The following is a 13,231-nucleotide window of genomic DNA, read 5'->3' on the forward strand; positions in this document are numbered from 1 at the left end:
CGCTAATTGAACGCTCCCCTGCAGTGTGTGATGCTTCAGCATGCGCACAGGAGCCTTCATTGGAGAGAGGTCGCAGAGAAATTGTCTCTCCCTCTTGGGGACAATGCGCCAACGCGCCCCCACCCTCTACGCCACAGCGAGAACTAGTTCCTGATGCGCACCATTCATTTGCACACCGTGTTACTCCTGGACAGCGCACTCCGACATCACGCGTGACACGCATGCAGTCCTTTAGACAGCGCTCGCCTGTAATGCGTGTTACCCAACACGCTGCTTCACCACTGCCTCAGCAACAGAGTTAGTGCTCACCGAGGCGGAGGATTGGATGCTGACCATCCTCCGACACGGGTATCAACTCTCCCCCGAAGATATCATCATCCTATCGTCAGGGATCGACAAAGGATCTCGCCCTTCAGGCGGAAGTCCAGGACATGCTGGGGAAGGATGCTCTCGAGGAGGTCCTTGACGAGTCTCTAGACTTCTCCAGTCGACTCTTTCTTGTAAAGAAGGCATTGTAGTGAGTTGAGAGTGAGACTCAAAGGTTATCTGAATTTTTATTTTGTTAATTTTCTGTTTAAAAAAAATTTGGTTTTGTTGTACGTGAGGTGTGTCAGTATTTCATTCCACTGCTAACTGTCAATTGGTTCTTCCCCACAGGTGTAGAAGCTTGCCATTCAGGTGAGCTTCCTATTCAAGAGCTGGAACTTTGAAACTTGGACGCCGAATATTTTGTGTTTAACTTGATATGTTGTAAACCTGAGTCATTTAACTTGATGTCCTAAACCTGAGTCATTTAACTTGATGTCCTAAACCTGAGTCATTTAATTTTAAATGTTTTAGATGACTGTTCTTGAGCAAGTAATGGTTATTCAAATATTGTCCACCAGTGTTCTTTTTTGTTACTTATTGAACCTTATTGAGTTTTGTTTCAATTGTTTAATAAAGAAGTATTTTTTTACAGAAGGATTTCACTTGAACAATAACACTCTCCTTGTTTTAAAATAAGTCCTTTAATTTATTTTTTTGTTGAGAGAAAATAAATTACTTTCCCAATCTGGTTTTCATGGCTTAATACACATTAACAGACCATATTTTACCAAAACAACCATTTAGGATCATACCGAAAATCTTAGGGGACTCTTGGGCCAGTTTAATCCTGAAATCTAACCCAATATATTGGGGCTCTTCAAGCTGGTGCCCAGAAAACTGAAGAATGTGACAAGTATGCTGTGACCAGAACCTGCAGGAACTAGACAACAGTACTATACGGCATCTTGTTACTTCAGCGTCTGGAGGCTGGAGAGTAGTCATCGACCTCTCAGCCCTGAACGAGTTCATTCAGCAAACCCCGTTCAGGATGGAGACTCCTGCCACGGTCAGACAGGTCATTTGTCCTCTGGATTACACGACAATTGACCTAAATGACGCATACTTCCAGAACCCAATCCATCCATTGTCCAGGAAGTATTTTTGTCTTGTTGTAGCGGATAGTGTGTTCCAATTCTAGGTCCTACGTTTTGGTCTCTCCACAGCTCCGCAAGTCTTCTCTCGGGTGTTCACCCTAGTGTCGACATGGACTCATTGCCTTGGGCATTCCTTTATTGTGTTACCTAGATGATTGGCTGATACTGGCGCCCTCGATGGAAATGCTTCGTCTCCACCAAGACAGGGTTCTGGCATTTTGTCACAATCTGAGGATCATGGTAAACTGCAAGAAATCCTCTCTAGAGCCCTCTCAACAACTGGTGTATCTCTGTATGATCCTCGACACCACTGTAGAGAAAGTCTTTCCGACACCAGAAAGACTGGAATGCTTCCGAAATGTCGCTTTGCCCTTCCTTTGACAGTCCCAGCTGCCAGATATGTCAATTAAGCACCCAACAGACAATTTTCGTCGACGTATAATACGTTAAGCAACCACACTATCAGTATGACTACCTTACTCACTGTATCAGACCAGTCCAGCGAATGATGTGTCTATTCCTTAACCCGCCCGATGGAAGAAGGAAAGGTACAAGAGAAAGAAGGAGACCAGCCAACTCACTCATTCTCTCATCCACACAATCATCTTAGGTAAGATACAAAAGTGCCCTGTTAGGGGCAACTATGAGTTACACAACCTGTTGGGCGGCCACCACAGTACCCAGGGAAAACGTGTCTGTAGATCTGTGGGCATCATTCTTAAGATAAAAAGAGGCGAACATGGACTGGCGGAACTAAGTACCAGCGCTCAGCACTTTATGTACAGCCAAGTTCTTTTTGAAAGCCAGAGAGGGACCAATGCCCCTAACGTCATGCGGTCTAGCCTGCACAGATGTGGTGGTGGAATAATTAAGAGACACGTAAGCCTGCCTGATGGCTTCCCATATCCAAAAAAGAGATAGTATTCCTAGACACCTCTTTCTTGTACGGCCTGTGCTAACAGCCTGGTCTAAGGTGCCGAGTCCTTTTAAGATAGCAATGCAGGGCCTAGACAGGGCACAACAAAAGCTCTTGAGCATCACCACCCACAAGTCATTCAGTGATGGAATGGAAAACGAAGTGAACCTGTCATCGTGCACAGAGGGATTTTGGGTCTTGGCCACAAATTCCAGGACAAATTTGAAGGACAACAACCCCCAACCCTTGGTGTGCTTCACCTCACAGCTCAGACCGTGGAGCTCTTCTACCCTCTTGGAAGATGCCAAGGCCAAAAGGAAAACTGCCTTGAGCATCAAGTTCCTGTCAGATGAGCGACGCAAGGGCTCATATGGACTCTTAGTGAAGCTCTTGAGAACCAAGGAAACATCCCACGTCAGAGGTTTGAGCCCTCTAGGAAAACGCGACAGCTCAAACCCCTTAACTAGCAAGGAAAGTTCCCAGGAAGAGGAGATGTCGATACCTATAAGGCGTAACACCAAACTCAGGGCCGCCCTGTAGCCTCTAATGGCAGAAACAGACAAACGTTTCTCATCTCTGAGGAAGGTTAAAAGTCTGCTATTCGCTGAATAGAGGTTGCTAGTGGAGAAAAACCCCGTTATGACATCAATCACAGTAGATTGTCAATTTGCCTTGGTAAACCGCGGAGGCAACTTCTGAGACTGCTGGACATATGCTTGCTGTCCTTCTGAGAAAAAACCTCTTGCTCGGAGGAGATACTTGATAGCTTCCAACCGTGAAGAGACGAGGATTCTACTGACTGGTGGAACATTTCCGCGTGGAGCTGACACATGAGATGTTACTAAGGGGGAATCTCCCTCAGAACCTCTGACAACAACAGCAGCAGATCTGGGAACCATTCCGCCTGAGGCCACAGAGGGGCTACCAAAATCATCCTGACACCCTGTGTACTCATTAGCTTGTTCAGAACTTGATGGATCAAACAAAACAGAGGGAAGACATACACCTCCAGGTTGTCCCAGGGATGTTGGAATGTGTCCTCTGCTAATGCCCTTTATAAAGGATCTGGGAACATTGAACAGAACACCTCCAGCTTCCTGTTGAAGCGAGTCGCAAAAAGGTCCAACATGGGTCTACCCAAAACCTGGAAAAGCTTGTCTGCTATCACTTGATGAAGGGACCACTCTGTGCCTAGGATCTGATCCCAACGACTGAGTTTGTCTGCGACCACATTCCGTTTGCCTGGGATATACCTGGCTGAGAGCTCTACCTAATTGCTGACCGCCCACTGGTGAACCTCAACGGTCAAAGCGTGAAGTTGACGAGAAACCAGGCCTCCCTGTTTGTTCACATAGGCTACCACCATGGTGTGGTCCGACATGAGAACGACAGAATGACCATCTACCTTCTCCCGAAACTCCTTCAGACTCAGGAAGGCTGCCTTCAACTCCAAGACATTGATATGTTGCTGCTTGTCCTTCAAACACCTGAAGCGATGAGGCCGCCCAACCCACGAGGGAGGCGTCTGAGAACAGAAGGAAGTCCGGTGCAAGAGAACGCAGAGGGGCACCCTTCGAAAGATTCTGGTCGTCCAACCACCAACAAAGGTCTTCTCTCACTTCCAGAGACAGAGGAACTATTAACAAGGGTGAGTCCCCCGCCGGAGACCAGAATCCTCCCTTTCTCCATTGCAGAGACCGAAGATGGAAGACACCCATGAGGGACCAGCTTATCCAGGGATGACAACACTCCCAGAAGAACCTGCCACTGATGAACTGACTGATGTGGTTCCGACAGAAAGTTGCGCGCCACCACCCGCAACTTCACCAATCTCTGATCTGACGGGAAAACTTTTGCCACTGTCGTATCGATGACCATGGCCAGGCGGAGAATCCTTTGACTGGGTACGAGATTCAACTTTTCCTGGTTGACTACAATGCCCAGTTCCAGACAGAATCAAAGCAGACAATCCCTGTCCTGCAGTAGCTTTTCCCTGGAAACTGCCAAGACCAACTAATCGTCGAGGTACCTCAGCAAACGGATCCCCTGAGCATGGGCCCTACTTGACACGAGAGAGAAGACCATTGTGAACACTTGAGGGGCTGCTGTCAGCCCAAAGCATAGAACTTTGAACTCAAAGACCTTGTCCCCAAGAGGGAAGCGAAGGAACTTCCTGGACGTCGGATGACCAGGGATTTGGAAGTATGCAAACCATAAGTCTATCGACAGCATGAAGTCGCCTTCCCTCACAGTTGCCAACACCGAACGCAGGGTCTCCATCTTGAAACGTGTCTTCCTGATGAAGTGATTCAAGGTGGATAAGTTGATCAGAGGTTTCCATCCTCCCAACGCCTTGAGCACTAAGAAGATATGACTGTAAAACCCCAGAGACGGACACACCACTTCCTCTATCGCATCCTTGTCCAGCATCTTCTGCACCTCCTCCAGAAGAGCACAGAACTTCAGAGAATCTAGAAGATATGCCTTCCCCAGCTGTGGTTTGTCTGACAGAGGAGGAGAGAAATTGAATGACAGTAGGCACCCCACCCGAAGCATATCTACCACCCCCTTCTCCGCCCCATAACTCTGCCAATTGGCCCAATGGCCCACCAGGCAACAACCCCTGGCCCCCCATGGCACAGGAGAGGGAGAGGCGCCTAACCTACTGACAGCCCCCTTTACCTCTGCCCCTTGGGCCCCTTCTTGGCCTAAAGGAACGTGAGCGAAGGGGACGTTGATCCTCTGACCTAGGTTGAGTCGAACGGGAAGGTCCTGCCGAACTCGAATTCCTTGACGCCCTACCAGGCGACGATCTTCTTGACTGCTGCTGGACAGGGGGAGGAGGAGGAGCCAGAAGTCTCTGAGGACAAGACTCCGACTTAGACACGGCCTGGTGCACCAGTCTGTCTTTGGTGTCAGCACGACGCTGGCCTATCGCATTCTAATCAGCAGAAGGTTAGCCCATAAACTAACACTGAGGTGAGCCATATATACGAAAACGCCTTGCCTCCAGACTGCAACAGATTGGCAAGAGGATGCACTCACCAACCTTTCTGGGGACCTGTCAGAAGCTATCTTGGCAATGACCACAGACCAGGAGATCAGCCAAGAAACAGTGTGCAACATGAGGGCTGCCGTAGATTCCAATGCGGAGGCATCCTGCGGAGACATGGACGGAGCCACCGACCTCACCTGCTCCAAAGTCAATCCCGGCTTCAGGCGAATGACGTCTGGGTTAAGATGGCGCGACATAAAAAAAAGTAGAGTTCATAGCATAGTACTTCCAGGCGGGAGTAGTAGCTTGGCAGAGCCCCTAGAGCGAAGCGAACCATCCCAGTCCGAAACAGAGGCGTTAACCTTATGCAAGACTGACTGAACGTGCCCCCGACAAGGGAAGCTGAAAAGATGATTTGGGATCCTGAAGAGATGATTTGGCTCCCAAGCAAGGAGTGAAGATAACCAAGCCTGAGACCTACTTTCCAAATTGTTGAACCCATGAATGAGATCAACAACTTCCGAAAAGGAAGACAAAAACTCTTGCGTGTCTCCCTCCTCCTGCTCCGGCAATGGAGACCGACGACAAGAAGGATGTGTAGGCTCCTCTAAGGCACTTCTTCATTAAAATTAACGGTAGGATCAGCAGCCAAACAGCCTGAAACACCAACTAACCTGTCTGGGCTGGGTCCACACGTCAGCTCCTGAGACAAACCCACTATAACACTAGGAACATCACTATATTCTCCTCTAACAGATGATTCATTAACATGTCCGTGAATGGTCACAGCCGTGGCAGACTTACGAACATGAGTTGGAGAGGAATCCCAAACACTCAAGATCGAAGGAGAATCCTCGAGAATCGAACTCTTAGAAGCATCAGTGAGAGGGGCAGGCAAACACTCCTACTGCAGCAACTTTGCGCTCACCACCTTCGACCTCTTGACAGGCGCCTTGAGATCCTTACGGCAACGAATAGGCCTTGGAGAAGGAGCACTTGCATCATGTGCACGGACATGATGCACAGACAGAGGAGGTTGCAACACGCTCGCGATGTGCATGGACGGGGTAGGTTGCAACACACTCGAGATGTGCATGGACAGGGGAGGTTGCAACACTCCTGCAATTCGATGCAGAGGACAAAGCAGCCGCTACAGATTACACAAGGGAAGATACACACACTAACACTCTCCGAAACACCAACACTCTCGAGAACACGTCCACGTTCTTCCTCCCTCGTTGGCGAAGAAAGAGCAAAGTCCTTAGCCTTTCAACGCTTGATACGCCAACGTGGCGTTGAGGGGGAAGAGGGAGAGAAAGACATAACTGGTTCCTTAAGCGATCTCTTCGCTAGAGGCAGGGAATGAAGCAACACGTTTCCTTCCAATCCTCCCAACCGACAAGACAGCCAACTTATCATCCAAAACAGAGTTCAACCTCCTAAACACTGCCTGGCATATAACCTCAGACTGATCTGCAAGAGAAGGCTCCGATGACATGGAAGGGAGATGTAGCGAACTGGGCGGCAGAGATGATGCCACGACTGAGAAAGGCAGTGCTCAGGAGATGACTGGGAGTGACATCATTGATGGGAGTGACGTCACAAGTGGTGATGACGTCACGGCTTCCCCCTGGTGTGAAGGGGAATCAGACACCACTGGTGGAGGAATACACAACGACGGATCCTGTGACGTCATGAACAAGGCTGACGCCACAGCTTCCCTCCAACTCGAAGAAGCGGCAACAGTCACTGGCGGAGCAACACAAGATGGCTGACCTTGGCTACCCACAAAGACGAGGCCGGGAGGAGGGGGGGATGGCCTAGCCAGCCTGAGGAGGGGGTGGTAGTGAGCCTCCAAAAAGTGCACAAGCAACCTCTCCAAGGACAGGGTACCCCCTACCTCGAGCGTCTTCCAAATCGCCGCCATCTTGGACGCCTCAGACTCTGGAAGAAATGAGAATGATGAAAATGCCTCCCCCTTCCTGGGAATCAAATTAACTCCTGAAGAAGAAAGGACGACATTACAAACATCAGCCTGGTGGGCTCCCGATACTTCCAGTGACAAATCAATGGAAGAAAAGGAAGGAGACACAGGAACAACGCTACTATGGGGGTTGAATACTGCAGGAGACAAAGCATCAGGAAGAGGCAAAAAGCCTTCCCATGAAGGAAGAGTCGAAACCCTCCGATGTTCTCTCTTGCTATAAAACCACTTCCATTCTTTAAGACGTGCCCGGCACTCCGTGCAAGGATTCGTTATAGTACAAAAATTAGAACGGCACCTACTACATGTGATGTGGGGATCAGTCGCTGCCGAAGCCAAAACGAGAACACGGAAAGCCTGGAATTCCAGGGGCACACACGTGGAGTGTTTACATCCGGGCAGGCTAGCCAGCCCCACGGTAGTTACTGCCTAACTACCTTGTTCAAGATTCAACGGCCGTAATTCCAGCTACGCCGCAAGTTAATTCCTATTGTTAAAGGACTGAAGGTTTGTATTATGTACCAGAACAATATGATATTGTTATAATACAATAAAGTTTCATACATACTTACCTGGCAGATATATACATAGCTAAGACTCCGTCGTCCCCGACAGAAATTCAAATTTCGCGCCACTCGCTACAGGTAGGTCAGGTGATCTACCGGCCTGCCCTGGGCGGCAGGACTAGGAACCATTCCCGTTTTCTACTCATATATTTTCTCTTCCACCTGTCTCCTTGCGGGGAGGCTGGGTGGGCCCTAATCGTATATATCTGCCAGGTAAGTATGTATGAAACTTTATTGTATTATAACAATATCATTTTCATACAATCAACTTACCTGTCAGATATATACATAGCTGATTGGCACCCTTCGGTGGAGGGTAAGAGACAGCTACTACTGGAATAGACAGGTAAACAACATCTGTTGTAGGTATAAATTAAAAACCTTGGTTCCTACCTGATAGGTGGTAGACTTCGTGGGTGTTTTCCCCGTAGTCTGCATCACCTCAAGAAACTTTAGCGAGATATGTGATCTATGGCCAAGAATTCTTGTGGGTCTGCCGAAGGGGTCTTATCCACTTACTCGGCAGAGCCTGAAAGGACTTTGTCAATGGGTGCTGATTCCACTTACATGACAACACACCTTATTAAGGAGCACACAACCAATCCCGACCACCTGATCCTAACCACCATGTTAGTATTAAAAATTGCTCCGAGTTATCCCCAACTCTTCGCAACAACCGTAACTCAAACCACAATGCACAAGCAACCACAATAATTTCAAAAAAAATTTTATCTATTACAAGATATCACAAGAGTTCCTTACTGAACTGAAGTGACTGGACCGCTTGTGCGGCAACTGCACTTGTTCAGCAGAAAGTCTAGAACATATCTATTTTAGACTTAAGTAGTACCAACCAAAAAAATTTTAAGGATTGTTGTAAGCTCCTGTACCCAGGATTGTGCCCGCAGACACAAAAGGACCTAATGAAAAACACCTTTTTCATAGGTCACACGCATGTCTTCAAATAGTGAGCCGCAAACACAGAATTACATCTCCAATATGTCGCTTCCAAGATATTCTTCAGCGACATATTTCTCTGAAAAGAGAGAGACGTCGCCACTGCTCTCACTTCATGAGCTCTTACTCTCAGGAGTTTTAAAGAATCATCCGTGCAAGCCTTATGAGCGTCCATAATTACGTTCCTGACAAAAAAGGCTAAGGCATTCTTAGACATAGGTCTTGATGGATCCTTCACTGAGCACCAAAGGCCTTGTCTAGAACCTCCCAACTGTTCCTTTTTCTTTAAGTAAAACTTTAATGCCCTTACTGGGCAAAAAGAGATCTCTCCGGTTCCCTGCCGACGAGACCCGATAATCCTTTTACTTCGAAGTTTCTCGGGCCAGGGGTTCGAAGGATTTTCATTCTTCGCCAAGAATAATTCCTTGAAGGAACAGATGGCTGAATCTATATTGAACCCGACTTTGTCACTAAGGGCGTGCAGTTCGCTAACCCTTTTTGCCGTCGCCAGTGACAAAAGGAATAAACATTTCTCGTATATCACGAAACGAGGCCAAATGTAGGGGTTCAAATCTCTCTGAAGCCAAGAACTTCAGCACTACGTCTAGATTCCAGTTAGGGGGAGAAGTAATTCTAGACTTCTTGGTCTCAAACGACCTAATCAGATCATGCAGATCCTTATTGTTTCCCCAAACCAAATCTAGGCCTCTATTCCTAAAGGACGGCTGATAGCATACTTCTATAGCCCCCCTTTATCGTGGCTACGGAGAGCTGCGATTCTTCTCTCAGAAATAACAGAAAAATCAGCTATTTCTGTTACAGAGGTACTGGAGGAGGACAACTTCTTTGACTTACACCTCTAAAAACTTCCCATTTCCCCCCACTTGGATTTGGTAAACCCCGGATAGTGGAAGTTCTCCGGCTCTAGCGATCGAGCTTGCTGCTTTACTAGAAAAAAAGCCTCTCGCTCTGACAAGTCTTTCGATAGTCGTTAAAGGCAGTCAGAGCGAGAGCGGGAGGTTTTGATGAAACCTCTCGAAGTGTGGCTGTCTGAGAAGATCCCTCCTTTGTGGAAGGGATCTGGGGAAGTCTACTATCCAACCTCCAGTACCTCTGGAAACCATTCTTGAGCTGGCCAAAAGGGGGAAGGGCTAATCATGGGGTCCATTCTTGGTCCCCTTTGAAGTCACAAACTTCCTGGAGTACTTGCCCAGAATCTTGAATGGGGGGGAAATTGCGTTTTTAAAGTCTTTACCTGAGACCAATCTAGTAGGAAGGCGTCTACTGCTAGAGCTCTGGGATCTTCTACTACTGAACAGAAGACTTCCAGTCTCCTCGAGAGGAACGTGGCAAAGAGGTCGACATGAGGGAGTTCCCCAAAGAGACCAGAGCTGGAGGCAAACTTTCTGAGTGGAGGGTCACTCGGTATGAAGGACCTGGTTCCTCCTGCTCAGCCTGTCCGCTCGTACGTTCCTTACTCCCTGAACGAACCTCGTCAAGAGAGAGATGTTCCTTTGGGATGTCCACAACAGCAGTTCTCTTGTGAGTTCGTAAAGGGCATACGAGTGAGTACCTCCTTGCTTCCGAATGTATGCCAGAGCGGTTGTATTGTCCGCATTCACTTGTACTATTTTGTTGCATACTAACGGTTCGAAGCTCTTTAGAGCTAGTGTACCGCTAGCAGTTCTTTGCAGTTTATGTGCCAGGGACACTTGAAGAGCATTCCAAGTGCCTGACACTTCTCTCTTTCCCAAAGTTGCTCCCCAACCTTTTTCGACGCGTCGGAAAACAATACAAGGTTTGGGCTCTGTATTTCCAGGAAGTTACCCTTGTTTTCCCTCAGTGGGAGTAACCACCATTCTAGATGTCGTTTTATCAGATCTGGAATGGGAAAAATGTCCGAGAGGAGTCCTGTCTTCATGTTCCACGGAACTTCTGAGGAAGAACTGAAGAGGACGGAGAATGAAGTCTTCCTAGGATGAAAGAACTGTTCGAGCGAGGAAAAGGGTCCCTAACAGGCTCAACCATTCCTCGCTGAAGTCCGTTCCTTCCTTAGGAAGAGAGAGACTTTTTCTAAACCTCTCGCTAGTCTCTCTTGAGAAGGAAATACTCGAAAACCCCGAGAATCCATCCGAATCCCCAGATAGACCAAGTTCTGGCTGGGGATCAGTTGGGACTTCTCGAGGTTCACGAGTAATCCTAAAGTCTTTATTAGGTTTAGTGTCACAGTCAGGTCCTCCAAACACTGTTCCTCTGACTTTGCTCTGATAAGAGCCAGTCGGTCTAGGTAATAGAGATATACTGATTCCTTTCAGATGAAAGCCATCTCGCACATTTTTCAAAAGGTTCGTGAAAACCTGAGGCGCCGTCGACAGGCCGAAGCACAAGGCTGAATTGGAAGATCCTTCCCCCACCCCGTCATGAAACGGAGGTACTTCTTCGACGAAGGATGGATCGGGACGTGAAAATAGGCGTCCTGGAGATCCAGAGACACCATCCAATCCCCTTGGCGAAGAGCCGCCAGGACTGAAGCAGAGGTTTCCATGGAGAACTTCTGTTTTCATACAATCAACTTACCTGTCAGATATATACATAGCTAAGACTCCGTCGTCCCCGACAGAAATTCAAATTTCGCGCCACTCGCTACAGGTAGGTCAGGTGATCTACCAGCCTGCCCTGGGCGGCAGGACTAGGAACCATTCCCGTTTTCTACTCATATATTTTCTGTCGCGGTGGTATCAACATCGTTGCTGCCACTCTTGACTGGAATCCGCTTTTCTAGACAATTGATCATCTTTTTGTGGACTTTTGGTGACGTACCTGGATCGTTGTTTTGGCATTCGCTACTGTGGACTGGATTTGGACTTGCTTTTGATTTTTCTTCAGAATGTCTGATTCAAGTGTTTGTGTGAGAATGTGTGTGAATGTAGGCTGCAAGGTGAGGATACCGAAAGCTTCGGTTGATCCTCACACTGTATGTCGCAAATGTAGGGGTTTTGTTTGTTCTATTTCTAACACCTGGTCATGAAGTGTGACGAGGTTGAATGTTGAGGAATGAAGACTCTAACTTTCACTTGAAGAAGTAGAAAGGCGATAGAGTCAGAAGGGCTGCATCTAAGATTGCGGGTAGTAGTACAAGGCCTATTGAGCCTTTGATAATTCTAACTCTTCTCTTAATTATGATTCTGTATCAGGACCCTCACTGGCCGTACATTCAGATTCGGCATCGGAAATTGCTGAACTGAAGGCTACTCTTCACAGGATGAGATCCAAAATGGCTACCATGAAAGGTAAGGACTGTGAAAGTGATTTTAGTGAAGTGAGTGTCCCCAGTGTTGTGGAGGGGGCGTCTGACCGTCTCTGCGACGCTCCCAGGCCTAGACCTCTTCCAAGCTCCCAAGCCCAGAGGAGAAGGAAAGAAAGTCGAAAAGCCGTACGGAGGTTGTGGAGAATTCCCCCGGTCAGGCGTCCCTTCAGCAGGTGCTGTATATAGACAGCCTGCTCAGGACCGCTATCGAAAAAGCGTCCTCAGAGAGTGCTTCTCTTCGTCCGCTTCTCCCTCTCCTAAACGAGGGTGGAAGGATTCGGACTTGTCCAGGCCCCTGAAAAGCACTGGAGAGATCCTGTTTTGGATTCAAGCCCAGAACGCTTTTCGGAAGAAGCGCCTCCTTCTATCAAGAAGGCGAAGAGGGGTTTTGCCGTCCCATGATGGGGGCAACACGCCTTCGAGGTCTCCCTCTCCCCAGTTCAAGAAGACGCAGGAGAAGCTGTCCAAGAGGATCATTTTGGCGGTGCAGGAACAGCTTTCCGCCTTAGTAGGAGTCCTTTCGGAAGGATCCTCCTCGTAAGAAAGACGTCAGACTGCCGGTCAAGAAGACTCGTCTTCCTTCTCCCACCAGGAGTGAGGCTCCTGTGAGACGTGAGTCTTTTGAGAACTCAGATAGAGACTCGTGGGAAGATTTTGATTCGCCAGCAAGCGCGTCGCGCCAGCCAAGCGCGAGGCGTCCTACAGACGAGAAAGCGTCCTCTAAGATTAGAGAGTCAGACAAGCGAGAAACGCATTACAGACGAGAGGATTCTCCCAGATGGGATACGTCTGCCAGATCAGCAGCTTCAGCCGAGCGCGATGGTAACAACCAGCGTGAGCATTCAGCCAAGCGTGAGGCTCCAGACAAGCATCTGTCACGCAAGGATGTGACACCAGGAAGACGCGAGACTTCAACAAGGCACGAGGCGTCAGTCAGGCGCGAGACTTTTGAGCGTGAGGCACCAGTCAGCGAGCGGCAGCCAGCGCGAGAAGTCAGGTCAGGCGCGAGGCGCCCAGCAGCGCGAGGGAGTCAGCCAGGCGCG

The sequence above is a fragment of the Macrobrachium nipponense genome, chromosome 22, assembly GCF_015104395.2.
Source record: "Macrobrachium nipponense isolate FS-2020 chromosome 22, ASM1510439v2, whole genome shotgun sequence".
NCBI lineage: Eukaryota > Metazoa > Arthropoda > Malacostraca > Decapoda > Palaemonidae > Macrobrachium > Macrobrachium nipponense.